The sequence below is a fragment of the Rhinoraja longicauda genome, chromosome 4 (genome assembly GCF_053455715.1).
Source record: "Rhinoraja longicauda isolate Sanriku21f chromosome 4, sRhiLon1.1, whole genome shotgun sequence".
Taxonomy (NCBI): Eukaryota; Metazoa; Chordata; class Chondrichthyes; order Rajiformes; family Arhynchobatidae; genus Rhinoraja; species Rhinoraja longicauda.
Window position 1 is genome coordinate 36926269 of NC_135956.1, and position 26560 is coordinate 36952828.

Consider the following 26560-nt stretch of genomic DNA (forward strand, 5'->3'; position numbering starts at 1 on the left):
CTGCAAATTTGCTAATGGTACTTTTAATCCCTTCGTCTAAGTCATTAATGTATATCGTAAATAGCTGGGGTCCCAGCACCGAACCTTGCGGTACCCCACTGGTCACTGCCTGCCATTCCGAAAGGGACCCATTTATCCCCACTCTTTGCTTTCTGTCTGTTAACCAATTTTCTATCCATGTCAGTACCCTACCCCCAATACCATGTGCCCTAATTTTGCCCACTAATCTCCTATGTGGGACCTTGTCGAAGGCTTTCTGAAAGTCGAGGTACACCACATCCACTGACTCTCCCTTGTCAATTTTCCTAGTTACATCCTCAAAAAATTCCAGTAGATTTGTCAAGCATGATTTCCCCTTCGTAAATCCATGCTGACTCGGAACGATCCCGTTACTGCTATCCAAATGCTCAGCAATTTCGTCTTTTATAATTGACTCCAGCATTTTCCCCACCACTGATGTCAGACTAACTGGTCTATAATTACCCGTTTTCTCTCTCCCTCCTTTCTTAAAAAGTGGGATAACATTTGCTATTCTCCAATCCACAGGAACTGATCCTGAATCTATAGAACATTGAAAAATGATCTCCAATGCTTCCACTATTTCTAGAGCCACCTCCTTAAGTACTCTGGGATGCAGACCATCAGGCCCTGGGGATTTATCAGCCTTCAGTCCCATCAGTCTACCCAAAACCATTTCCTGCCTAATGTGGATTTCCTTCAGTTCCTCCATCACCCTAGGTTCTCCAGCCCCTAGAACATTTGGGAGATTGTGTGTATCTTCCTCAGTGAAGACAGATCCAAAGTAACGGTTTAACTCGTCTGCCATTTCTTTGTTCCCCATAATAAATTCCCCTGCTTCTGTCTTCAAGGGACCCACATTTGCCTTGACTATTTTTTTCCTCTTCACGTACCTAAAAAAACTTTTGCTATCCTCCTTTATATTATTGGCTAGTTTACCCTCGTACCTCATCTTTTCTCCTCGTATTGCCTTTTTAGTTAACTTTTGTTGCTCTTTAAAAGAGTCCCAATCCTCTGTCTTCCCACTCTTCTTTGCTATGTTATACTTCCTCTCCTTAATTTTTATGCTGTCCCTGACTTCCCTTGTCAGCCACAGGTGTCTCTTACTCCCCTTAGAGTCTTTCCACCTCTTTGGAATAAATTGATCCTGCAACCTCTGCATTATTCCCAGGAATACCTGCCATTGCTGTTCTACCGTCTTCCCTGCTAGGGCCTCCTTCCAATCAATTTTGGCCAGCTCCCGCCTCATGCCTCTGTAATCCCCTTTGCTATACTGTAATACCGACACTTCCGATTTTCCCTTCTGCCTTTCCATTTGCAGAGTAAAACTTATCATGTTGTGATCACTGCCTCCTAATGGCTCTTTTACCTCTAGTCCCCTTATCAGATCAGGATCATTACACAACACTAAATCCAGAATTGCCTTCTCCCTGGTAGGCTCCAGTACAAGCTGTTCTAAGAATCCATCTCGAAGGCACTCTACAAACTCTCTTTCCTGGGGTCCATTTCCAACCTGATTTTCCCAGTCTACCTGCACGTTGAAATCTCCCATAACCACCGTAGCATTACATTTTTGACACGCCAATTTTATCTCCTGATTTAACTTGCACCCTAAGTCGAGGCTACTGTTTGGGGGCCTATAGATAACTCCCATTAGGGTCTTTTTACCCTTACAATTTCTCATTTCTATCCATACTGATTCAACATCTCCTGATTCTATGTCACCCCTTGCAAGGGAATGAATATCATTCCTTACCATCAGAGCAACCCCACCCCCTCTGCCCACCTGTCTGTCTTTTCTATACGTTGTGTACCCCTGAATATTCAGTTCCCAGCCCTGGTCCTCTTGTAGCCATGTCTCAGTGATCCCTACAACATCATACTTGCCCATGACTAACTGAGCCTCAAGCTCATCCACTTTATTTTTTATACTACGCGCATTTAAGTACAACACTTTAACTTCTGTATTTACCTCCCCTCTCACATCGTTCACAATTGGCCCTGCCCTTAATTTCTTTTCCGCTCTAGAACTTCTGTTCCCATTCTTCCGAGAGTCTTTTGCAATATCTCCTGTATTCCCTTTTACCTCATCTTCATATTCACAATTTGTTAACCCGTCCCCCCCACTACTTAGTTTAAAGCCACAGGTGTCACACTAGCAAACCTGCCTGCCAGAATGTTTGTCCCCCTGCTGTTAAGATGCAACCCGTCCCTTTTGTACAAGTCACCCCTATCCCAGAAGAGATCCCAGTGGTCCAGAAATCTAAATCCCTGCTCTCTGCACCAGTCCCTCAGCCATAAATTCATACCCTCTATCTCTCTGTTCCTGGCCTCACCAGCACGAGGTACCGGTAGCAGTCCAGAGATAACCACCTTCGACGTCCTACTTCTCAGCGTTTTTCCCAACTCTCTAAACTCCCGCTGTAGCACCTCCTTCCTCTTCCGCCCGACGTCATTCGTGCCCACGTGCACAACGACTTCAGGTTGATCGCCTTCCCTCGCTAGGATTTTCTGAAGCCGGTCTGTGATGTGTTGAACCCTGGCACCAGGGAGGCAACAGACCATCCTCAAGTCCCTCCTGCTGCCACAGAATCTTCTGTCCGTCCCTCGGACTATGGAGTCACCGACCACTACGGCTCTTCCAGACTTCGGTCTCCCCTGTCGTGTATCCTTGCCAACAGGTCCGCCACTCGGACTGGAAACGTCTTCTGCCCCGACAGTTCCCAAGAGGGTATACCTATTTGCAATAGGCACAGCCACTGAGGTCTCCTGTAGTCCACGTCCACTCCCCCCGGAAACAGTCTCCCACCTTCGCTCGACCTGGACCCTTGGCGTGACAGCCTCACAATAGGTCCTGTCGAGGAAACTCTCGCATTCCCGGATGGCCCTGAGGTCATCCAACTGCCTCTCCAACTCCACCACACGTCCCTTCAGGAGGTGCACCTGGACACAGTTCTTGCAGGTGTAGCTCCCAGAAGCTCCCGCGACGTCCCTGTCTTCCCACATCCTGCAGGAAACACACCGCACCAACTTTTCCGCCATCACCTTGTGCCTATAACCAGCTCTGGCTTAAAACAATGGTATCCTCCTCACCGAAGACTCGCAGCCAAAGACTCGCACTTTTCTCACTGGGCACTTCCCTCACTGGGCTGCACCTGAACAGGGCTGCACCCTTTTGTGAGCCTTGCTTATATCACCAATTTAAATTGCCTGATTGTCCAATTTACCTGACTTCTCACTTAAACTGCCTGTTGAACTGTGATTAGCACTTACTTTACTGCTCAGCCAACGGGCGTCCTTGCTCTGCTCCCGGACTTTTCAAATTGACTACTACTTCCTTTTGGCGCTCTTTTTAAACTGCCTGTTGAACTGTGATTAGCACTTACTTTACTGCTCAGCCAACGGGCGTCCTTGCTCTGCTCCCGGACTTTTCACTGTTCACATCCTTGTATTCCTATCATTAGCACATCTTCCCCAACTAACAATGGGCCACTATGGACTCCATTGTTTCTGAGGTCATCTGTTGCTGGACCTGATTTGTTCTGGCCTTCTCTCGCCTCCAATTAGAACATAGAAATATAGAAAATAGGTGCAGGAGCAGGCCATTCGGTCCTTCGAGCCAGCACCACCATTCAAAATGATCATGGCTGATCATCCAAAATCAGTACCCCATTCCTGCTTTTTCCCCATATCCCTTGATTCCCCTCCCCCTCTTTCAGTCTGAAGAAAGCTTCCGACCCGAAACATCACCTAATCATTTTCTCCAGAGATGCTGTTTCACCTGCTGAATCACTACAGCATTTTCTGTCTATCTTTGGTATGAAGCAGCATCTGCAATTCCTTTTTATGACACCAATACTGGGACCTTCATTTTCTTTTTATCTTCCTCTTTGCTTTGCCACTGCTGAATTTCTCGAAGCCAGGCTTGGCAACAGTTCAAAATCTCGTTCTCGCTTAATTTTCCTTCCCATTTTTATTCTTTTTTTAAAACAGCAGTCTTATTCAACCAGTCCTAATCCTTCACCTGTGATTGTCAGCTTAAACAGTTGTTAAAGGACGTTCACCCTGAGCGCAGCTCTGATTATTTCTTCTGATTATTACTTCTGATTATTTCTTTATCTTTTGTCTAAGGAAGGTTGCAGATTTTCTGACATGACAATATGTGAAATACTGCAAAATGAATCAGGGAAGAGGAGTCATATTTATAATGGTAACAACATGACCACACTGCTGGAAATATAATCCAGACATTTGAGTTCAATCCCCTATGATTACTGTGGAATTTAAATTGGTTATCTCTACCATGGTCCAACAAGCCATTAAGTTGCAGGTGCCCCACCACCAGCATCTTAAGTGTACTTAAGGATGTGCAATAAATGCTGTCCTCCCAACAATGTCCAGATCCTCAAATGCCATCACCTGGTTAGTAACCTGAGTAAATAGAATCTAAGAAATAAGGAACTGCAGATGCTAGTTTGCAAAAAAAGTCCAAGTGTAGATTCAGCGTCTGTTTCGTCGAACACTTGCAGTTGGTCCGACAAGACCTGCTTGATCTTCTGGTTGCTAACTTCCCTTCCCATTCGCAAACTGACCTTTCTGTCCTGGGCTTCTTCCATTGCCAGAGTGAGACCAGATGCAAACTGGAGGAACAGCACTTGGTGGGTAGCTTACAACCCAATAGTATGAACACTGAATTCTCCATTTTGTGGTAACTATCCTCAATTACCCCCTTTCCTGCTTTCTCTCTTTCCTCCCCCCCCCCCCTCCCTTCCCTGTACTCCACCTGGGCGTGCACTGATTTCTCCCCTCCCCCTACTATATTCATTCCTCTAGCTTCACATTCACACTTCTATCCTTATATCACAGCTTTTGTCATTTCATTTCTGGCCTTTGTCCAACCGTCTGCCTATCAAAAACAACCTTAACCTGTATTCACCTATAACTTGCCAGACTTTATCCTGCCCTTCCTCCTTTCCATCTCCCCCCCCCCCCCCCCACAACAGTCAGCCTGATGAAGGGTCCCAACATGACACTTCACTTATCCATGTTCTCCAGAGATGCTACCTGACCCGCAGAGTTGTTCTAGCGCTTTGTGTCTTTTTAAGTAGAATCTGATACAGTTTAAAACTCTTTCCATTTCCTTACACAGAAATCTCTTACTCTCCAGATATTTTGTAAAAGTAAAACATTTACCTTTGTAACACCCTTTGGACTTTCATGTAAAACTGCACTGTTCTCCTGTCAATACAGTTGAGTGACATTGGAACATGCAAAGTACACTGAATGACCAGTAGTTACACTTTTACGAGCAATGTTAGCTTTTTTCTTGACATAGCAGCACCAGGGTGGTACAGCGGTGCAGCGGTAGTGTTGCTGCCTTACAGCGCCAGAGACCAGGGTTCAATCCTGACTAAGCTTGCAGTATGTACGGAGTTTGTATATTCTCTCCATGACCTTCGTGGGTTTTCTCCGAGATCTTCGGTTTCCTCCCACACTCCAAAGACATACAGGTTTGCAGGTTAATTGGCTTTGGTAAAAAATCTAAAATTGTCCCTAGTGTGTGTAGATTAGTGTTAATGTGCGGGGGATCACGAGTCGGCATGGACTCGGTGGGCCGAAGGGCCTGTTTCCGCACTATATTTCTAAACTAAACTAAACTAAATAATTCATTATTTTATTAATGCACAGTATGCCTGAATAAGCCTACTGCCTTTGAACCATTTGTTACAAGATGCATGATTAAAACATCATATGAAGCACAGAGAAATATTAACTACAGGTTTAGGTGATGAAGTGTAGTAAGGTGCCAACTATTAATATTCATTATTCTGACTTGATAGTCATCAGGGTGCAGTTGACATGACCTTCAACTACTGAAGATAAATCTAATAATACATGATTATTAATAGGAAGAGTCAGTGGGTCAATTTTATTGAGGGGCAGTACACGAGCAATATCATCTACTCAAAAGATGACAATATCAATTTTCTATTGCTGTTTGGGAGTCAATATTTTGTTGGAAGTGCATTTGATTGCAATATAGAATAGATTTCTCTCTCCACAAACAAATTCTATTGGTTCTGGAGAATGCTTAATCTGTACAAATCATTTTCATATTATATTTATTTTTGTTTGACAGAGTAGGAGACTATTTTGACCCATTGTCCATGCTGGCTCACAGTCCATTCTATTCCCACTAATTTCCCCTATAACCTATTCTCCGCACGTCGGTTCCCTCCAGCTTTCAGCACTCATCCACACACTAGGGACAATTTACAGTGTCCAATAAACCAACCAAATTGCATGTCTTTGGAGAAACCAAAGCCACTCCTGGAAACTCATGTGGTAAAGGGAGAACGCGCAATCACCAAGCAGACAGGATGAAATGTCAGTGATAGACACAAAGCCTAAGGGTGGGAGGAGAACAAAGGAGGAGCCGGGGTGCTTTGTAACTGTCAGCGCCATAGGTGGCTGCCTTTTTGGAGACCTTGGGTATGCAAGCAAAGAATCTCACTGTGCCTTGTTCCATGTGACAATAAAGTATTGCATTCCATTCCATTCCAAATTGCTTTAGTAACTCAATGGGTCAGGCAGCACCTCTGGAGAAAAGGGGTGGGTGATGTTTCGAGTTGCGACCTTTCTTCTGACATGAGATGTCAGGAATGAACCGTGGCCACTGGATCTGTAGGCAGCAGCTCTGCCAGCTGTGTTATTGTGTCTCTTTTTATTTATCACATGCCATATTGCTCCAAAGGAATGCAATGCACATTTTCAAAGAAATAAAGCAAGATCTAAGAAGTTATTTGATTTGGCTGACTCCCACCATGGCTCAGTGGAAGTATTATATTTTGAGGGCTATAGAGATGTTTTTATACTGATGCATTGATAGACTTAAGGGTGTGCAGGCTCATGCAATCTGTAGAGTTCTGTTGTGATATTTTAAGGAATTAATTGTGTTGTAGCTCACTGAACAGGTACAGAACACACACACGGCATACTAACAGCACCAGGAGCGAAACATTATTGTCTTCACTCCAGAATGCCTTGGGCAGACTCTCCTGTTTTTTGAAAACCTTCCTTGACAAGGTAGAAAAAAGGGATGAGCACACTGTTCAGTAGCAGTGGGAGGAGGTCCCAATAAATTCAATACTAAGAACTGTGCCCCAAAAACTCGAACTCCATTAGTGTGAATTTTATTCCATATGCAGAGGTTGCCTATATATGGTTCAGAGCATCGACTTAGTTTTCACTTCATTAATTCTGGTCTTCTTTCTTTCCTGTTCATCATCCATGTTTCAAATGTTGACATCGCTGTCATCGTCCGTCCTGGAAAGGACGCGAGCTTCCGACGACAATCAGTGGGAGCCATCACTTGTACAATAGATGATGGTGGTATGGTAGCAGAAGTAGCTCAGGACACTTCCAGTTTCCAGCCCCGCGACGTGGGCACTTCTGCTAAGGGGCCATTAATTCTGGTGAAATAGTCAGCATGGATGATTAGTAGGGTAAATTAGTTCATCATCATATCATATCATATATATACAGCCGGAAACAGGCCTTTTCGGCCCACCAAGTCCGTGCCGCCCAGCGATCCCCGTACATTAACACTATCCTACACCCACTAGGGACAATTTTTACATTTTACCCAGCCAATTAACCTACATACCTGTACGTCTTTGGAGTGTGGGAGGAAACCGAAGATCTCGGAGAAAACCCACGCAGGTCACGGGGAGAACGTCAGTTTAGTTTAGTTTAGTTTATTATTGTCACGTGTACCGAGGTACAATGAAAAGCTTTTTGTTGCATGCTATCCAGTCATAGCAAGACTATATATGATTACAATCAAGCTGTCCACAGTGCATAAATAAAGGATAAAGGGTACAGCATTTTGTGCATGATAAAGATAGTTCAAATTTCTCCATTGAGGTAGCTGGGAGATCAGGACCACACGCTAGCTGGTGAGAGGACGGTTCAGTTGCTTGATAACAGCTGGGAAGAAACTTTGTGGGATTGATGGAGTATTTTCTGTCATTTTTATCCACTCTCGGGATGTGGCATCACCGACCCAGAGTCTCCTTTGTTCTCGTAGACTCCGACTGAGTTGGTAGCGGGAATTTCCAGCATGTGGAACAAGCGACAGTAAAGAAATATTGATAGGTTAGGTTTCAAGGTCAGGAAAGGAGTTTGCTGGTAACGTGTTTTGAGGTGTTTGCAGCCTTTATCCTTCCAGGTCATGAAAGTTCTCAAATTCCTGAGAAAGCCAGACAAGTTGTTGCAATACAGTGTATTAGTGTCTTCAACCTAAACTATTAAAGAGCTAGGTCATTTATCAGTTTAGTTCCTGTTTAGTATCTTAAAGCCCAATGGTGCCAGTCTATTGTACATAAAGTTGTTGTTAGAGGGCTACACATCAAAACCCAGAACCAAAGAATAATGTTACAATTCATTTCTTCAAATGTTCAATTTATTACAGCTGGAAAGCAACAAATTCTGTCTTCTTGCACCGTTATTCTGTCACAGTACTTCAGGGTAATTTTAGAACACTAACAGCACTTGACCTACTCGAGAATGAGTTTTCAATCGCGTAAGTGCCCACAGATGCATTTGACATTTTCTCAGGGGATGCGCACTGATAAGCTCCAATTGTCATATCATATCATATCATATATATACAGCCGGAAACAGGCCTTTTCGGCCCTCCAAGTCCGTGCCGCCCAGCGATCCCCGCACACCAACACCATCCCACACCCACTAGGGACAATTGAAAGAGCACAGAGAAGTCCACGTGCCCATCGCATCCAGAAAAGGACATAATCAGTTCGAAATCAAAGGCAGACATTGACATGTACCTTACCAACCACCCTCAGGCTGAATTTAATTAGCTTGGATAGAGATAGAATACAAAATAGACTATGATAACATGCCTAGTACACAATTGAAGAATTCACTGTCCAAACTAATGCCAATTAACCCTTCAATAGAAAGTCACATTTTCACGTTCTTACTTTCATTGCAGCTTTTGATTCTTGAATTCCTCATCAAACCAAACACGCTAGCAGAGATAGTAAGTTTTGTACAGATGATAACTTAAAGCGTTATAAGATGGGTTTTAAAATTGTGTGTGGAAGTCAAGCTTGATTCTGGCATTGATCATTAGGGTGCGTTGCATCAGGAAGGCTGGAAGTATCGTCAAGAATGCCTGCCACCCTGCCCATTCTCTTTTCCATTTTCCACCTCTGGAAGAAGATACAAGAGCTTGAGAACCTGAACGTTCAGACTTCCAAGAACAACATCTTTCCCATTGCTATCAGACTCCTGAATCAATCACTTCTTTCACACCCTCTTCCTGGAGGTGCTGCCATGTAGCTACAATTTTTGCACCATTTTGTTGTCTTGCAATTGTTATTATATTTATTGGTGTACCAATCATTAACTTGTGTACTGTTTGCTCTGAGTGCTTCATACAAACAAAGAATTGGTGTCTCGACGATGTATCAATTTGAATCTTAATCTGAATTTGAGGTGGTACCATTAGGTTGAGATTCTAAACCAAGGTCCTAACCTAGAACTGATTATGCCCTTTTCCGGATGTGATGTCAAAGTTGCCAGGCCATTATTTCAGGAAAGGGCAATGGAATTATCACTAGTGTTCTCATCACATTTTCCATCAGCGGATTTGTTCAGCCACTTTTTAATCTCCACGGTGGAATCCTTTGCAATAAGTGACGTCTCTATTGGCTTCATCTTCTGCCATTTATCTTGATATGATTCTCTTCTTCACATCTTCCAGTCCAAGAGGTACAAACATGGGCAGACCTACACTTGAATTATCCAGCCATCAATTGTCAAAATTCAAACGTTACATGTACACTGAAAGTCAAGTAAATCTTGCTGATTTGGAAGAGTGCATATTTATTAATAATTGCCTGTCAGTGGCTTCCTGAAAAACCTATGCCTAAATTCTTCATTTGTTCCACCAGCTACAAACGTGAGGGCCTCAAGAGTTACTCAGTTACCAGGGGAGAGAACATCTATTTCCTTACCTCCAATCATTCCCCCTTTCTTTAATTCTCAAACAATTTGCCCTCTTGCATCCTTTTTCTTAACCACTTTCTTAAAACTCAGCTTTTTATTAAACCTTTTGATCAACCTTCCAAACCCTTTTTTCAGCCTAGCATCTACATTATTTCTATGAAGCACCTTGGGACTTTCAATATTACTGATGCTACATAAGTTCAATGCTTTTTCTTGTTTTCATATTCCCTTATGATATATAATTGGCATATTTATTCTTGGTCTTTTTCTCATCAGCTTTTTCCTCAGTGAGAGCTTAAGCTAACCCTCTGAATGTCGCAGAATGCCTTCAAAACATCTCGGAAAAAAAGGTAGTTGGGCTTGAGCAAGTCCTCCTTTGCATTGTCATTCATTTATCTTTCCCATGAGCAGGGAAATGGAGGTGAGTTTTGTCATTGAGTACATTACAAAGTGCATAACTGAATTAAGTCACAGTAAATTGACATGTAGTACAAATGTTACCCTCTATGTTGACACATTAATTGTTAACTAAACAAACCCATGGATTTTAGTTTTAATTTCCCTTGCTCCACTAATGTGTTCATCAATCTGCTTCTCAGGAGATAGGCGAAGTAAACATGGCATCTCATAGAATTTCTAGTTGACCACCTGACCAGTGACTGGGTGGAAAAAGCAATGATGGTCACATTCAGCGGTCCTCGGGAATGTGTTGTAGTTATAAAGATCTTAATTTCCCAGATTCTGTGCCATCAGTCATGAGAGCAAGTGACGGGAAGGTTCTGACTGTCTACCCCTATCTATGCCTCTCATAATTTTATATACTTCTATCAAGTCTCCCCTTAACCTCCGAGTTTCCAGAGAAAACAATCCATGTCTATCCAACCTCTCCCTGTAGTCGAAACCCTCGAATCCAGGCAGCATTCTGGTAGGCCTTTTCTGCATCCTCTCCAAAGCTTCCACGTCTTTTCTGTAATGGGATGACCAGAACTGCATGCAATACTCCAACTTCATTGAGGAACTTGCTCATCTCCTGATGCTCTAAACATAAATGTTCCCTATAGTTTTTGAGGAGAACTATTCTCTCCCTAGTTACTCTTTCCCCCTAAATATACTTATAAAATCATTTTTAGATTCTCCTTCAACTTCTCAGCCAATGTACTCTATAAGATCCCAGTTGATCTATTGCCTTGACCTCTCCCACACCATCATCAATTCACTTGATTCCCTTAGAATCCAAAGATGCAATCATACCCTTCCTGTAATGTGGGCAACCAGAATTTAATTTTACACAATACTCCAAGTGCACTCCTACTACTATGTTGTAAAGTTACAACACAACCTCCTGACTTGTGATGCCTGTGCCTTCTTCACCACTGTATCCACCAGTGATGCCATAAATGTGCTATCTGCCATTCCGCAGGGGACAGTTAACATTTCAGATCTAGGACCCTTCACCAGAACTGGTGAGTTGCTGTTCTATCCCAACAAAGGGTCTCAGACTTGAAATGTTCATTGTTAGTCTTTCCACAAACCGCTTGACCTCTGAGAGTTTGGAAAGGCTCAAAATCAAGGGATTTCATGAACATTCTTTATTACACTTTGAATATATTTTCTTCCAAGTTATATTTGTGTTCTCTTTATTCACCTCCGGCCCATTCTTTGTTGATCCTTGCAGAGAATGGAGGGATATGTATTACATGCAGGTACAGGTGATTAGTTTGTGGCATCATGTGTGGCATGGACATTGTGGGCCGAAGAGCTATTTGGTTCAATGTGCAATATTCTTTCCAGCCACAAAGCTTCCTAGTTGTTGGCAAAATGCAAAACTTTATTTTTTAATCTAACATTATTTTTAACTTCCCTCGCTACCCTAGATTGGCCCACTTTTTCCTAACGTTTTTGTATTGCTTAAAGGAACTTATATTCACTGTGCATTTTCCTTAAGAGAATAAAACTTGCTGATGAGGGCTGAGACCTTCTTTCAAGTCTACTGCTCTTGCTGAATGGAAAAGCTGCCCAATAATCAAAGAATCAAACAGCAATACACGCAGGAAACGAAATGAAACAGAAAATGCCCAAAAATATTCAGGCAGTATATGTGGAAAGAGAATCAAGGATGATGGCCTGTTTCAGGTTGATGGGTTGATGATCTGTTTTCAGAATCAGACAGTGAGCACAATTTTGGCAAAGCAACTTCGTAGGCTGTTTCCAAATTAATTTGCACTGATTTCATCCAGAGATTATAGAAGCAGAGATTATAGAAAGAGACTTTGATTCAGTATCATAGCTCTGAGCAAATTGAGTTGCAATCTTCCACTAGTTCTGACCAGAAGGCCCAGAAGCAAATTGATGTCCAGAATTAATTAAAATCGTAATTCTTGATATTTATGCATCCAATTATTCCAATCTGCCCAATGTCAGGAACTGTATGTAATAGAGATGCTGGTGCTTTCAAAGACTGGAAATTTACCAGATTATATTTCATTGTTAATTAAAATGGCTATGAATTTTGCAGCCAGGCAATAATTTTTCATCAATTTCTGTGTTGCTTTTGCTGAGGAGCTTCCTGCTTTGCTGACTGTCTTGCTCACCAGCGCTTTCAATTTTTGGTTTGTCATTCTATAAGGATGACCAGAGCTAATATCCATTTAAGGCAAAGCAAATGTGGGTAAAATACAGGGATTCAGGGGAGCTTACGCACAGATTGCGCTTGCATAACTTAGCAGGTTAGGTAGCATCCCTGGAGAACATAGTTAGGTTCATGTTTTGGAACAGGACCCTTCCACAGACTGATTGTAAAGGGGCGTGAGAAAGATAGAAGAGAGGAGGGGTAGGACAAATCATGGCAGGTAATGAGTGAACACTAGCGAGGGGGTTGATTAAAAGGCGGATGGTTGGACAAAAGCCAGAGATGAAAGAAACTGATGGTGTGAGACAAAAGGATTGAAGAGTTGTGAATGCTGAAGTCAGAGGGAGAAATTGTAGGTGATGGGGTAGAGGGGAAATAGGTGCAAATCCAGGTGCAGCACATGGGGGGGGGGGGGGGGGAGAAGTTGTGAGAGGTTACCTGAAATTGGAGAATTAAATGTTCATAGTGCTGGGTTGTGAGCTGGCCAAGAGATGTGAGGGTAGCTGCTAGGTTGTAAGCTATGAGGTGCAGTTCCTCCAGTTTGCTTGTGGCCTCATTCTGGCAATGGTGGAGACCCAGGACACAAAGGACAGTATGGGAATGGGAAGGGGAGTTAAAATGGTTAGCAACCGGGAGATCCAGCAGGCCTTGGCAGACCGAGTGCAAGTATTCCGCGAATAGATGGATTCTTTAAGTGATATGGTCTCCACTTTCAGGCACCCTTGCACTTTGATTGCCAAGGTAAGGAAGCATTGACTTAATCTGAGGGTATTATCTAAAAGAAGAGTATGTCCACACTTGGATTGCTTTCTCTGGAGTGCCAGGGGATGAGGGTAGACCTGATATAACTATATACAAATTATATGGAACCTGTTTCCCAGCATGGAAATGTCAAAGAGTAGAGGGCATTGCTTTACGATGAGAGGGGAAAAGTTTAAAGGGGATTTAAGTTTTTATTTACACAGAGAGTGGTGGATGCCTGGAACATGGTGGTTGAGGCAGTCAAGGTAGTGGCATTTAAGAGACTTTTAGATAGGGACATAGATATGCAACGAATGGAGGTATATGGGTCATGTGCATGCAGAAGAGATTAGTTAAACTTGGCATCATGTTCAACAGACATTGTTGGCCGAAGTGCCTGTTCCTGTGCTGTACTGTTCAGCTTTCTATGTTCTATGTTCTAACATTTAAAGCTGCCCCTATATCAAGCGACAATGATAGTGACTGAACACAAATTTCACCCTCTTATTTTAAAGGCATTGGTTGAGGAATAAATGCCGAATAAAACACCAATGGGAACGTCTACACTATTCTTTGGATTATGCCATACAATTTATTGTAATCTAAATTAAGGTAAATAATGTCTCTTATAAAATTATTGTTAATTGGTACAGAGCACATGGTTTCCAAGTGAATCCCATCCCTGTTACTGTATTGGCAGCGTCAGATTAGCTGCACCAGTCTCTGGTACAGGACTCAAAGCCACAACCCACTGCCACAGAAACAATGTTTTAAACAAGTGGCCCCTGGTTGTCTACAGTGATACAATATGTAACATCGCAATATATAAAACTGCAAAAGATAGGCATAAAATACTGGAATAACTCAACGGACCAGGCAGCATCTCCAGAGAAAATGGCTCGGGACCCTTCTTCGGACTGAATCTGAACAAAGGGTCCTGACCAGAAACGTCACCTATCCATTTTGTCGAGAGATGCTGCATGACCCGTTGAGTTACTCCAGTATTTTGTGTCTATCTTTGGTATAAATCACTATCTGCAGTTCCTTTTTATTACAAAATGCTAACTTTTATTCGAGCATAGGTGTTGAAGTCATGCTCTCTGAGAGGTATCCAAGGTTGAGTACAGACTATAAACTCATCTCCATGACTTGTAAGTAAAAAAATGTACATTGGATGGAGTCAAAGATAACTCATACCTTTTGTTAGGAAGGAACTGCAGATGTCTGAAGAAGGGTCTCAACCCAAAATGTCACCCATTCCTTCTCTCCAGAGATGCTGCCTGTCCCGCTGAGTTACTCTAGCATTTTGTGTATATCTTCGTACCTTTCGTTAGTTTGAAGTAACTTGGATAGATCTGTATTTATTCGGATGATGAGGGAAATTAATAGTGCAAGCAGTAAAATGAGTAAATTAAGGTAATTAAATAAATTGGGGGTAATTAATTGAATACAGATCTGAAGGAAATGATCATTAACACCTAATGACAAGAAAATATTATCATGAAAAGTAATGAATTAATGAATCATTTAAAGTGATGGATCCTATTACTTGTTAACGAGGTGGAAGATTGTTGTCCAACCTTTCCTTTCCGACATCTTCAACCTGCCCTTAAATTAGGGATTGAACCTATTTGCACGTGAGACAAATGCTTCCCCAAGGTCCTTATCACTCTACGGAAACTGGCTGCTTTAGTCATTCTTTCCGCCCGTCTTAATAAGTTGGTCCTTCTTCCTCCAAAAAATATTTTTGGAACAGCAATATTTCAGTTTACTGACAGTAGTCGTTCATCATACAGACACTAAACTATCAGATATGCAGATGCCAATTTTTGTAAGAAAAATCAGCTATTAAATTCTACTTCCTGGAAACCTTAAGATGAACAAAGCAGGCCCAGTAAAGTTCATCTGAATGATTCACTGATCCATTGAAACAACAGGCACTTCAAAGGTAATGCATTTTATGAAGGATGCTTAGACCAGCAAGACAAGGCACTCTACACGTGTACATACCATTAATCAGACCAGGAATATTGTCTGTTCCAAATCAGGTCAGTCTTGACCTCACAAAATAAATAAGCATGCAAAAATCATCAGAGTTGGAAAGCACAAAGTTTGATAAAGGTTGTCTGTCTTGATCAGAATCCAACTCGCCTGATAGGATCATCCATTTTCCCCTCCCAATTGGCAGCAATGTTTGAGGACGTTTCTGTCAAAGGTACTCCACCCATAAAACTGTCCACTTAGCTTTTGCAACAACTCTGGCCTGCAATTAACATCTTTAATATGCACCCCTTGTTTGTTTTCTCCTTCTCACTACCCTCACTGATTAACTAATTAAATGCTACATAAATATTGGAATCACCAGGAGTTCTCACCCTCTCGGAGATATTTCCTCTGTCCTGCCCACTCTTCCCCACCCTGGAATTTAAAACTGCCTTATTTTCCCACCTTCCCAGTTCTGAAGAAACAATCACCCGGTTTCTCTTCTACAGATGCTGTCCGATAGATATGCTGGTTATTTCTTTCCGAGTCCTTCTGTTTGTATTTCAGATCTCGAACACCTGCATGTTTTTAGAATGTAGGAACAAGGAGCTGCAGATGCTGGTTTACAAAAAAGGACATCAAGTGCTGGAATAACTCTGCAGGTCAGGCAACATCTCTGGAGAACATGGGGAAGTGATGTTTTGGGTCAGGACCCTTCCTCCGACTGATTTTTGATCTTCAAAACTGTCTCTGGATTCTACGACTGTCATGGAAGGCCAATGTTCAGATTGCTCTGATGGATATTGTTGGGGGTGATGAATTCCCAGAGGCAAATAGCGCCAGCAACCAGGACAGTGGGACCATGTTTGGCTCTGTGGAACTGCACAGTAGGGTTAAGTCCAAATGAGGAATAATGACAGAGGACTCCACAGTCAGGATACAAGCAGATGTTTCTGCAGCCCCAAGCAAGACCCCTGGTTGGTATGTTGCTTTTTTGGTGCTGGGGTCGGTACACATGACAATAAAATTCTAAACTAAACTAATGGTGCATTTTTCATGGTTCCCATTTTGCTGAAAATGCATTTGTATTAGTCAGGGAATAATGTAAATGGTTTTGTACAGAGCTGTGACTGAGGTAAACTATAGTGAATTGGTACTAATTTATGGCATTGCTAGAGTAAATTTTATCTGTGGGACTGTAGTTTAGTTTGGTTACCGACACAATGTGGAAACAGGCCCTTTGCCCCTCCGAGTCCACATCGGCCAATTCTACTGCTGCGCCACTGTGCGTATCTTGAATAAAGATGTCAGAATACAGCAAGCAAATCCCAAATCATCTTGACACTTCAATAGTTGGTGGTGCAGGAAATCTGGTTTTTGGCTTACTAAAATAAATAATTTTTATTCTTTACCCTTTGACTTGCAGAATATTTTGTGTAACCAATTTTCTCATTAAATAGAACTGTTGTGACAAAACGTGTGTCTGTGGATGCAGGAAAGAGAGAGAGCCAGCGAGAAAGAGAGCGAGAGTGAGACCGAGACCGAGAGCGAGAGCGATAGCGAGAGCGAGAGCGAAAGCGAAAGCGAAAGCGAAAGAGAAAGCAAAAGCAAAAGCGAAAGCGAAAGCGAAAGAGAAAGAGAAAGAGAGAGGGAAAACATATGACATGACAACAAACTTCACTGACTTCCCATGGGCTTTGAGAGCAAGTAAAACTTAATTTCTCAAATTATCTTGAGGCAAAAAAAAATTATTGGTGCCTGTCAGTGACATTTGCATAATGATGCAGAATGATACAGAACAAGAGACATTTTTTTATTAAATAGCTTCAAGATTTATTAAAGAAATAACTCAAAATAATTAAAGAAAAAAATTCTGACATGCTTCTTAATTAATGTGACAAGAACTAAGACATAAAATATTGGAAAAAAGATGAATATTAAATAGTTAACATATCATCACAGATTAACTTATTCATCTTAAAGCAGTCATCATCTAAAAAAAAGAAGTCAAATCTCCACTAGGAGCCAAATTTGCAAAGAGGCCACATCCACCAATGTAATTTATTGATATAATTTTCTGAGATCAACAATTGCAGGCTCTTAACAAAGAGCATTATTTAAGTGTGAAAGTAATTACCTGGAGGAGGGCCCTTCAGTTCTATTGTGGGACTATGAGCCAGTTTCCATTTGCCTCCTCCACCATTTTGCTTTGCCTTGCGCTGCTATTGCCTCTCCTGCAATACCATCAATTTAACTTCTGTGAGTCATCATTCTCTCTCATTAATAGTCACACAGAGTTGTGGCTGAAGGGGGCAACAGAGATGGATACTGTGGTGAAGGTACAAGGTATACTTGCCTTCCTTAGCCAGAGGGTAAGATATAAGAGTGAAGAGTGGCAGGGGAAGTTATTTTGTAATATATTGGTTAGACCACAGCTGTATGCAGATAAATGCTCGGCACATTGTCAGGAGGATACTGGAGAGGGTGCAGAGAAAATTCATCAGGAGTCAAGAGGGTTCTATTGTTATAGGTTCCGAAATGGAACAAGTTATTGGGAGATAGACACTAAGTGCGGGAGTAAGCTATTGGGTAAGATATTGGGATAGACACTAAGTGCTGCCACCATGCTGGCAGCATCTCTGGAGAAAAAGAATGGGTGACCTTTCGGGATGGATGTCTGAAGAAGTCTGTCTCTCTGTATACAGTCTGAAGAAAGGTCATGACCCGAAACATCACCCATCCATTTTCTCCAAAGATGCTGCCTGACCCGCTGAGTTACTCCAGCACTTTGTGTCCATCGTTGTATAATCCAGCCTCTGCAGTTCTTTGTTTCTACAAGTTATTGGGAAAGCCTTGTTTACCTTGGAACAGTGGAGGCTTAAAGGGGAACCTGATTGAGGAATGCAAAATTTAGTGGGGCACATAGACAGTGTAGAAACTTTTCCCATAGCAGAGATGTCTACAACTAAAGGCATAGATTTACGGTAAAGGTAAGAGGTAAGGAGAGGAGGTAAGGAAGGATTTTTCACCTAGAGGATGGTGTTGGAACCTGGAAGACCAAGCCTGAGCGGGCAATGGAGGCAGGTTGTCTTGCAATATTTAAGTGTCTGGATAGGGACTTGAATTGCCAGACGTAGATCATAGACATATGAACCAACTGCTGATAAATGTGATTAATGGGGATGGTTACGATGGCTGTCATGAATATGGTGGGCTGCAGGGCCCGATGCTGTGCTGGATGAATCTATGGCTTTAGGACAAGAAAATAGTAGGTCACAGCACCCATCAACTGACCCACAACTCAACGCCATTGTGGCTGGTCTGCCACAGTCTTCAACCTCTCATTAGTACAAGTCCCCATGACCTCAATTTCCCAATCTTTCAAAAATGTATCGACCTCCTCTTTAAATACTTCCACTGATCTAGCCCCCACATTCCCCTGTGGCAGGAATCCTAGAGATTCACCATGCTCTGCAAGAAGACATTTCTACAGGCCTTAGTTTTAAATGAGTTTATCTTGTCAATAGAGCCTTTCCCACCAGGCATTTCCAGGTTAGAACCAAAAGGAACCCATTTAAAGCCCTGCCTAAAATTTAGCCAGTTAGCAAATATGTCCAGAAGGCCCTTGCCAAATATATATATATTTTTTAAATTCATTATTGTTATTAAGTTTTTAATTTTGTAGGTAAGGAACGATAGGTTAGCTGTTGAATTCTGTGTCTTTGTTTCCTTTCAACTTTCTTATGACTGAGGTACTTCAATGTCAGTGCTTTTTGGATAACACCTGTATTGCTGGGTTAGGTATAAACTGGCTTAAGTAAAGACTAGAATAATGACAATATATCTCAGCGAATGGCCTAAGCATTATCACCAACTGTTCCCGTGTGACATTCTTGCACTTCCCATTGCAACCATTACTGGTATTTTTGTTTGAACGAACCTGTCAATTTAAGAAAGAGAATTAAAGACAATTTAGTGATGTTGAACTGAATCCACTGGGACTGCGACATAACCGATCGTGTTCTGTTTTCCCTATGTGATGGTAAAATTCAATGAACATAGATTTTCCAGGACGTAGTATTTTTGATATTTAGTTCAATACCTTTATTCCACCCAATCAAGTTTTAGTTCAGTGAATTTGTTATATTAAAGTTAATGCGGTATTACTAATTCACTTTAATGGATGAAGAAATGTTGATTAAAAATTAAATATCCTTTCAAAGAATAGAGACTCTGTAATGAGCATACAAATTAAGAGAACATTGCACCTTAAGGGCTATTTTGGTAAATTGCAAAAGGTTTATTGCCTTTATAATGAGTACACAGAGAACTGGAAGGTGGATCAATGAGGCAACAAAGTGAAGGCAGGATGGTGAGGCCACAAGTCAAGTAAGCGTGTTTGTAATTTGTAATCTTCTCTTTAACTGAATCTTTCTGCACAATTCACTGCTGCGCTGGACTATTGAATATCCCACAAACAACTGTCCACATGGCTTTCTGCTCCCAGCTCTGATCTTGTGGTATAGTCGTATATAATGCAAAAAGGAGATCTTACTTGCATATCGCAGTGAAATTCACATTAAAAAAATTGAGCAGCACAATTTCACAGATTAGAAAGTGCATTGATCATCTGCACTCCCAGTTGCATGTCTAATGCAGCAATTATTTGACTGTGGAAATAAAGCAAAGGGCTAAAGCTTCTAATGTACCAGACAGTTCAATATAAAACGTGAAAAAGACTGAGGATGCAATGAAAGATATGAAGCATTTTCATCAGGGATTCATTGTGTTTTTTTTAGTGACACAGTGCAGAAACAGGCCCTTCGGCCAACCGAGTCCACGCCGATCAGCGACCCCCGCACACTAACACTATCCTATACACATTAGGAACAATTTGCATTTATACCAAGCCAATTAACCTACAAATCTGCACGCCTTTGGAGTGAGGTAGGAAATTGGAGATCCTGGAAAAGACCCATGCAGGTCACGTGGAGAACGTATAAATTCCACACAGACAACACCCGTATTCAGGATCAAACCCAGGTCTCTGGCACTGTAAAACAGTAACTTGTTTTGCATTTTTTCCCTGCTTTAAATGGTCACACAAGGTGACCTCCATGGAAAAACATTCTAACCAGTGGCAAAGCAATTGTCTCTTCTTTTTAAGCAGTTCCTCAGGTTTGAGGATGACTTGCTTTCATTCTGTTTTGTGGGTTCTGAGATGGAGGATGGGGTCAATGGAACATTGCAAGTGTCCAAGTTGTTTTATCTGTACATCGATTATATACATATACTTTTTTTCTATTGCAAATTTTCAAATTCCTTCAGTGTTTCTCAGATTTACTCAGAAGATGTCAAATAAATTCATTTTTTATGTTGACTGAAGAACTAGCTGACTTAGAGTCATAGTCAAAGAGTCACATAGCGTGGAAACAGGCCCTTTAGCCCAACTTGCCCACACCAACCATCATATCCCAACTACACTAATTACACATACCCACGCTTGGCCCATAACCCTCTAAACTTATTCTATCCATGTACCTGTCCAAATGTCTTTTAAATGTTTTGATAGTACCTGCATCAACAACCTCCTCCAACAGCTTGTTCCATATACCCACCATCCTTTGTGTTAAAAAGTTACTCCTCCGGTTCCTCCTAAATCTCTCACCCTTCTTAAATCTAAAACCCTTCCTCTGGTTCTTGATTGCCCTACTCTGGGCAAAAGACTTTGTGTATTAAATTGATCTACCCTCTCACGAATTTGTCCACCTCTTTCAGATCACCTCTCATCCTTCTGCATTTAGTGCCTTTAAGCCTGCTCAACCTCCCCCCATAGCTCAGGCCCTCGAGTCCTGGCAACATCCTCGTAAATCTTCTCTGCATCCTTTCCAGCTTGATAACATTTTCCTCTAACTTGAACTGAGCACAACACTTTAAATGTGGCCTCACCAATGTCTTATACAACTGTAACATGGCCTCCCAACTTCTCTATTCAATACTCTGAGGCCAATGTACCAAAAGCATTTTTGACCACCCTATCTACCGGTGACACTACTATCCAGGAACTATGTACCTGTACTCCAAGATCCCTCTGCTCCACAACACTCCCCAGAGCCTGCCATTCACTGTGTTGGTCCTGCCCTGGGTTGACTTCCCACAAAGCAACACCTTGCACTTCTGTGTATTAAATTCCATCAATAATTCCTTAGCCTACATGCCCAACTGATCAAGATCCTGCCTCAATTTTTGACATCTTCACTACTACAATACCACCCACTTTAGTGTCATCAGCAAATTTGCTAACCATGCCTTGCACTTTGTCATCCAAATCATTGATATAGATGACAAACAGCAATTGGCCCAGCACTAAACCTTGAGGCACACTACTGGTCACAGGCCTCCTGTCCGAAAAGCAACCTTCCACCACCACCCTCTGCTTCCTTCCATGAAGCCAATTTTCTATCCAGTCGGCTAGTACTCCATGGATATTTATGGACTGATTTCAATATTCTGCTTTTAATATTCATTGCATTAATTGTAAATTCATTTCTATCTTCTACAAGGCACAAATTAGGATTATGGTGAAATACTTTCCATTGGTCTGGATGGAACCACTGGCCCCATCTTACAAAGCACCAGACTCCATTTTCAACAAATCATCCTTTAAATTGCCCACCATGTTCAAAGTGATTGCACCACCAGTTCACAACTTCCCATCATCTTTCAGCATCCTCGAGGGGCAATCCCTGGGACTCCCTGATTTTCTTTTCCATCTCCACAAAAAGCCCAATTCCCCTTCTCACAGCACTTTCCAATGCATAAAAGAGTCATAGTCATAGAGTGATACAGTGTGGAAACAGGCCCTTCGGCCTAACTCACCCACACCGGCCAACAATGTCCCAGCTACACGAGTTCCACTTGCCTGTGCTTGGTCCATATCCCTCCAAACCTGTCCTATCCAAGATTCAAGATTCAAGATTCAAGATAGCTTTATTTGTCATCCAATATTGGACGAAATTCAGTCACCCACAGTCCAACAATAAAAGCATTAAATAGGCATTAAAATTACACAACCCCAAAAACACAGTCCAACAATAAAAGCATTAAATAGGCATTAAAATTACACAACCCCAAAAACACACAAAAAAAGAAACATCCATCAAAGAAACATCCATCACAGTGAGTCTCCTCCAGTCCTCTCCTCACTGTGATGGAAGGCCACAATGTCTTTCCCTTCTCCTGCCGTCTTCTCCCGCAGTCAGGTTGTTGTGGTTGCAGGCCGCGCCGGACGGTCCGCAGCGGCCGGAGCCTAAGGTGAGTCCCAGCCGCTCCCGCAGCCTCCGAAGACGGCCGGCTCCGCCGATGATAAGTCCGATCCGGGGCGGGCGAACACGCTGCTGCTGCTGCTGTTGCTGCACGTCGGGGCGGTCGTGGCTCCCGACATTGAAGCCCCCGCCCAGCAGAGAAATATCCCGCGGCATATCTTAGGCCGCGCCGGACGGTGAAATGTCCGCGACCCAAGCCCCACGATCCGGGGCGGGTGAACACGCTGCCGCTGCCGGAGCTCCCGATGTTGGCATCCACGCGGCCCGAGCCTAAGGCAAGTCGCAGCCGCTCCCGCAGCCTCCGAGGACGGCCGGCTCCGGTGATGGTAAGTCCGATCCGCGGGCTCTGCGAAGAGCCCTGGAGGCAGCCAGCTCCAGGAGTTGGGCCGATGGTAGGCCGCAGCAGGAACGGAGACAACACCCAGAAAACAAAGGTCGGGTCTCCGTTCGGAAGGGACACCTATTTACAATTTACATATCTAACTGTACATATCTAACTGTTTCTTAAATGATGGGATAGTCCCAGCCTCAACTACCTCCTCTGGCAGCTTGTTACATACACCCACCACTCTTTGTGTGAAAATGTTATCCCTCGGATTCCTATTAAATCTTTTCCCCTTCACCTTGAACATATGTCCTCTGGTCCTCAATTCCCCTTCTCTGGGCAAAAGACTCTGTGCATCTAACATGGTGCCCAGAATGGAACACAATATTCTAAATGTGGTCTCACCAACGTCTTATACAACGGCAACATGACCTCCCAACTTCTATACTCAATACTGACTGATGAAGGCCAAAGTGCCAAAAGCCTTTTTGACCACCTCATCTACCTGCAACTCGACCTTCAAGGAACCAAGCACCTGTACTCCTACATCCCTCTGCTCTATAATACCTCCCAGAGGCCTACCATTTACTGTGTAGGTCCTGCCCTTGTTTGACATACCAAATTGCAACACCTCACACTTCTCTGTATTAAATTCCATCAACCATTCCTCCGCCCACTTGGCCAATTGATCCAGATCCTGCTGCAATCGTTCACAACCATCTTCACTATCTGCAAAACCACTAACTTTTGTATCATCAACAAACTTGCTAATCTTGCCCTGTATGTTCTCATCCAAATCATTGATGTCATCCAAATCATTGATGTGGATCCATTGATGTCATCCAATCATAATGTGCTCTCCTCTTTATCGGAGAATTAATCCATACAGCTGTTGAGAACGATCCTGTGTTTCCAGTTCCTTGTCATTTTACTTCTTCAGTCCTCCTCCATTCTGACAATGATGAGTCCAGATGACTGCAACATTGGTCATTAGAAAATGAGGTGTTCTTTTTTGAAATATAGAGAGGTCAACGTGGAGATAGACCCGCTGAGTTACTCCAGCATTTTGTGTCTATCTCCACGTTGACCTCTCTATATTTCAAAAAAGAACACCTCATTTTCTAATGACCAATGTTGCAGTCATCTGGACTCATCATTGTTGCAACAATTTCAGATAATCAGTTTGCAAATTAGCCATTTCTAATGAATGCTCATCCTGAATGCTGTGAACATTATCACAGTTTTTCTCTCTGTACGGTTCCTGTCTCATTTGCTAAGTATTTTTAGCATTCTATGTTATTTCCTGCCAATGCAATGTTTCGTATCTCACATTTCTAATGCATTTTTTTTTCGTGCTTTTGTTTTATTCATCTCTTCAATTTACATCTCCAGATTAGCTGTGATTAACAACCTTTCACCAAATTCTCTCAGCCAGCATCACTAATGGTAAATCAGTAATAAATCAAAACGAATCTCGTTACATTATATTTAAATAAGTTAATTACTTGTAAAATAGTACATAAAGTTGATTTGCACACTAGCTGAGAAAAATAACTCCCTTGCGTCTTAAGGAAAGAATATACTGTCCCTTTAAATTGTCTTCATTGATTACCTTGTCTGTTTTTCCATTAACTACATTATTATTTCTGACACGCTCATTTTACACATGTAAAATATTCACATGTAGTCATTTCTATCCAAAGAATGGAGCAGTGGCAGAAATCAGAATACCACGTTCTTGAGAATTTAAATGTTGCCATTAAAAGTCTGCCACAAATAACACCGCCTATCCTTCAAACATGTATTGAGTGCCTGTGGTGTAATACTTCATTGTCAATTAGTTCCACTCTGGGTACAATTCCAGGTCAGATCCATATAATGCTCACAGACTGTTTGAATAGAGATGGAACATGAAAAAAGAGCAGATGGAAACACTGGTGCTAATTAATAGCTGCAATTTATATAGTCAGGTTTTAACATATATTACATTCATTAATGATTTTTTTTTAAACTTTCAATTACTTTTGTCTTAGATCATATTACAACTACATTTATTACATCATTATCTGAGAGAATTGAAGCAAATGAGCATTATGTAAAAATATTTGAGTTAAAATGCTTTGGGAATTTGGTGTCAACCTATTGTTTATGATTACAAAGGAGCGGTAATGTGATTACCTGCAGCTCAATAGAAGTCCTGACTTTTGATGATCTTACGGAGGAGGTGTTAAAATCATGTGGGGAATAGATAGGGTGAATGTACAGTGCCTTTAACCCAGTGTAGGAAATACTCAAGGACATTGGTATAATAGGAACCTGAGGGGCAACTTTTTCACAGAGAGTGGTGGGCATCTGGAATGAGCTGCCGGAGAAAGTAGTTGAGGCAGGTACTATAACAACACCAAAGTATTTAAAAGATAATTGGATAGGTTCAGAGGGATATGGGCCAAACGTGGGTAAATGGGACCAGCTTAGATGGGGCATCTTTGTCGGCATGGACAAGTTGGGCTGAATTGCCTGTTTCTGTGCTGCATGACTCAATTACTCTATGACTACAAAAAAAGAACATCATGCCATGAAAATACTTGAGGTTGAGTAGCTATAGGAACCTTAATGTAAGTTTACACTGAAATACCCCTCCCTATCTCTACTCCTCCTTGCCAAGTGCTAAATCTTGCATAAATTCACCACTGTCTCATGTATCGATCTGCCAATGAACCAAATGAGACATAAATGATCAGTTGACTTTCATGCTTCAAGTCCCTGTTTCAGTGGCCCATCTGCCAACATCTGCTTGACCATTTCACCCTTACTGACTGCAGAAACTGTACATGAGTACTAAAAGTGGATTATGTTTTTCTATTATTTTTTAATGCATTTCTTAATGCCATACAAATAGTGGAGATTGGGAAACTAGCTATTTGACTGGGCACTTGGAGGTCATGCATGAATCCTTTAGAAGTACATTTAACCTGAATTGGCAATCTTACTCACTTGGTTGTGAAGACTTTCTTGAACTTCTACAGAGAAGGAATGGGTGATGTTTCGGGTCGAGACTTATCAAAGATGCTGCCTATCCCGCAGAGTTACTCCAGCTTTTTGTGTCTAACTTCAGTTTAAACCAGCGTCTGCAGTTACTTCTTAAACACTTGGGGGGGTTGGTTTTGTCTTTTGGCACCATCATTGTTTGTTTGTTTTTATCTGTATGCATGTGTATGTGTGTGTTTGTTTACACACACACTGAACTGATTCTCATTTATTATATTATTTACAGAGTACTATGTTTACATATTCTGTTGTACTGTTGCAAATAAGAATGCCATTGTTCTATCTGGGACATCTATATACTAAAACTCTCGCTTGTTTGTTTGTTCCTGAACTACAGCCAAAATGGTACACAATACTGTGACAATTTTAGGCCCACCTTATTCACCGTTGTCCTTTTGGTGCAAATGGAAGAAGTTTCATTGAAATCGGTGTTATATATTTAAAGTTATTCATATT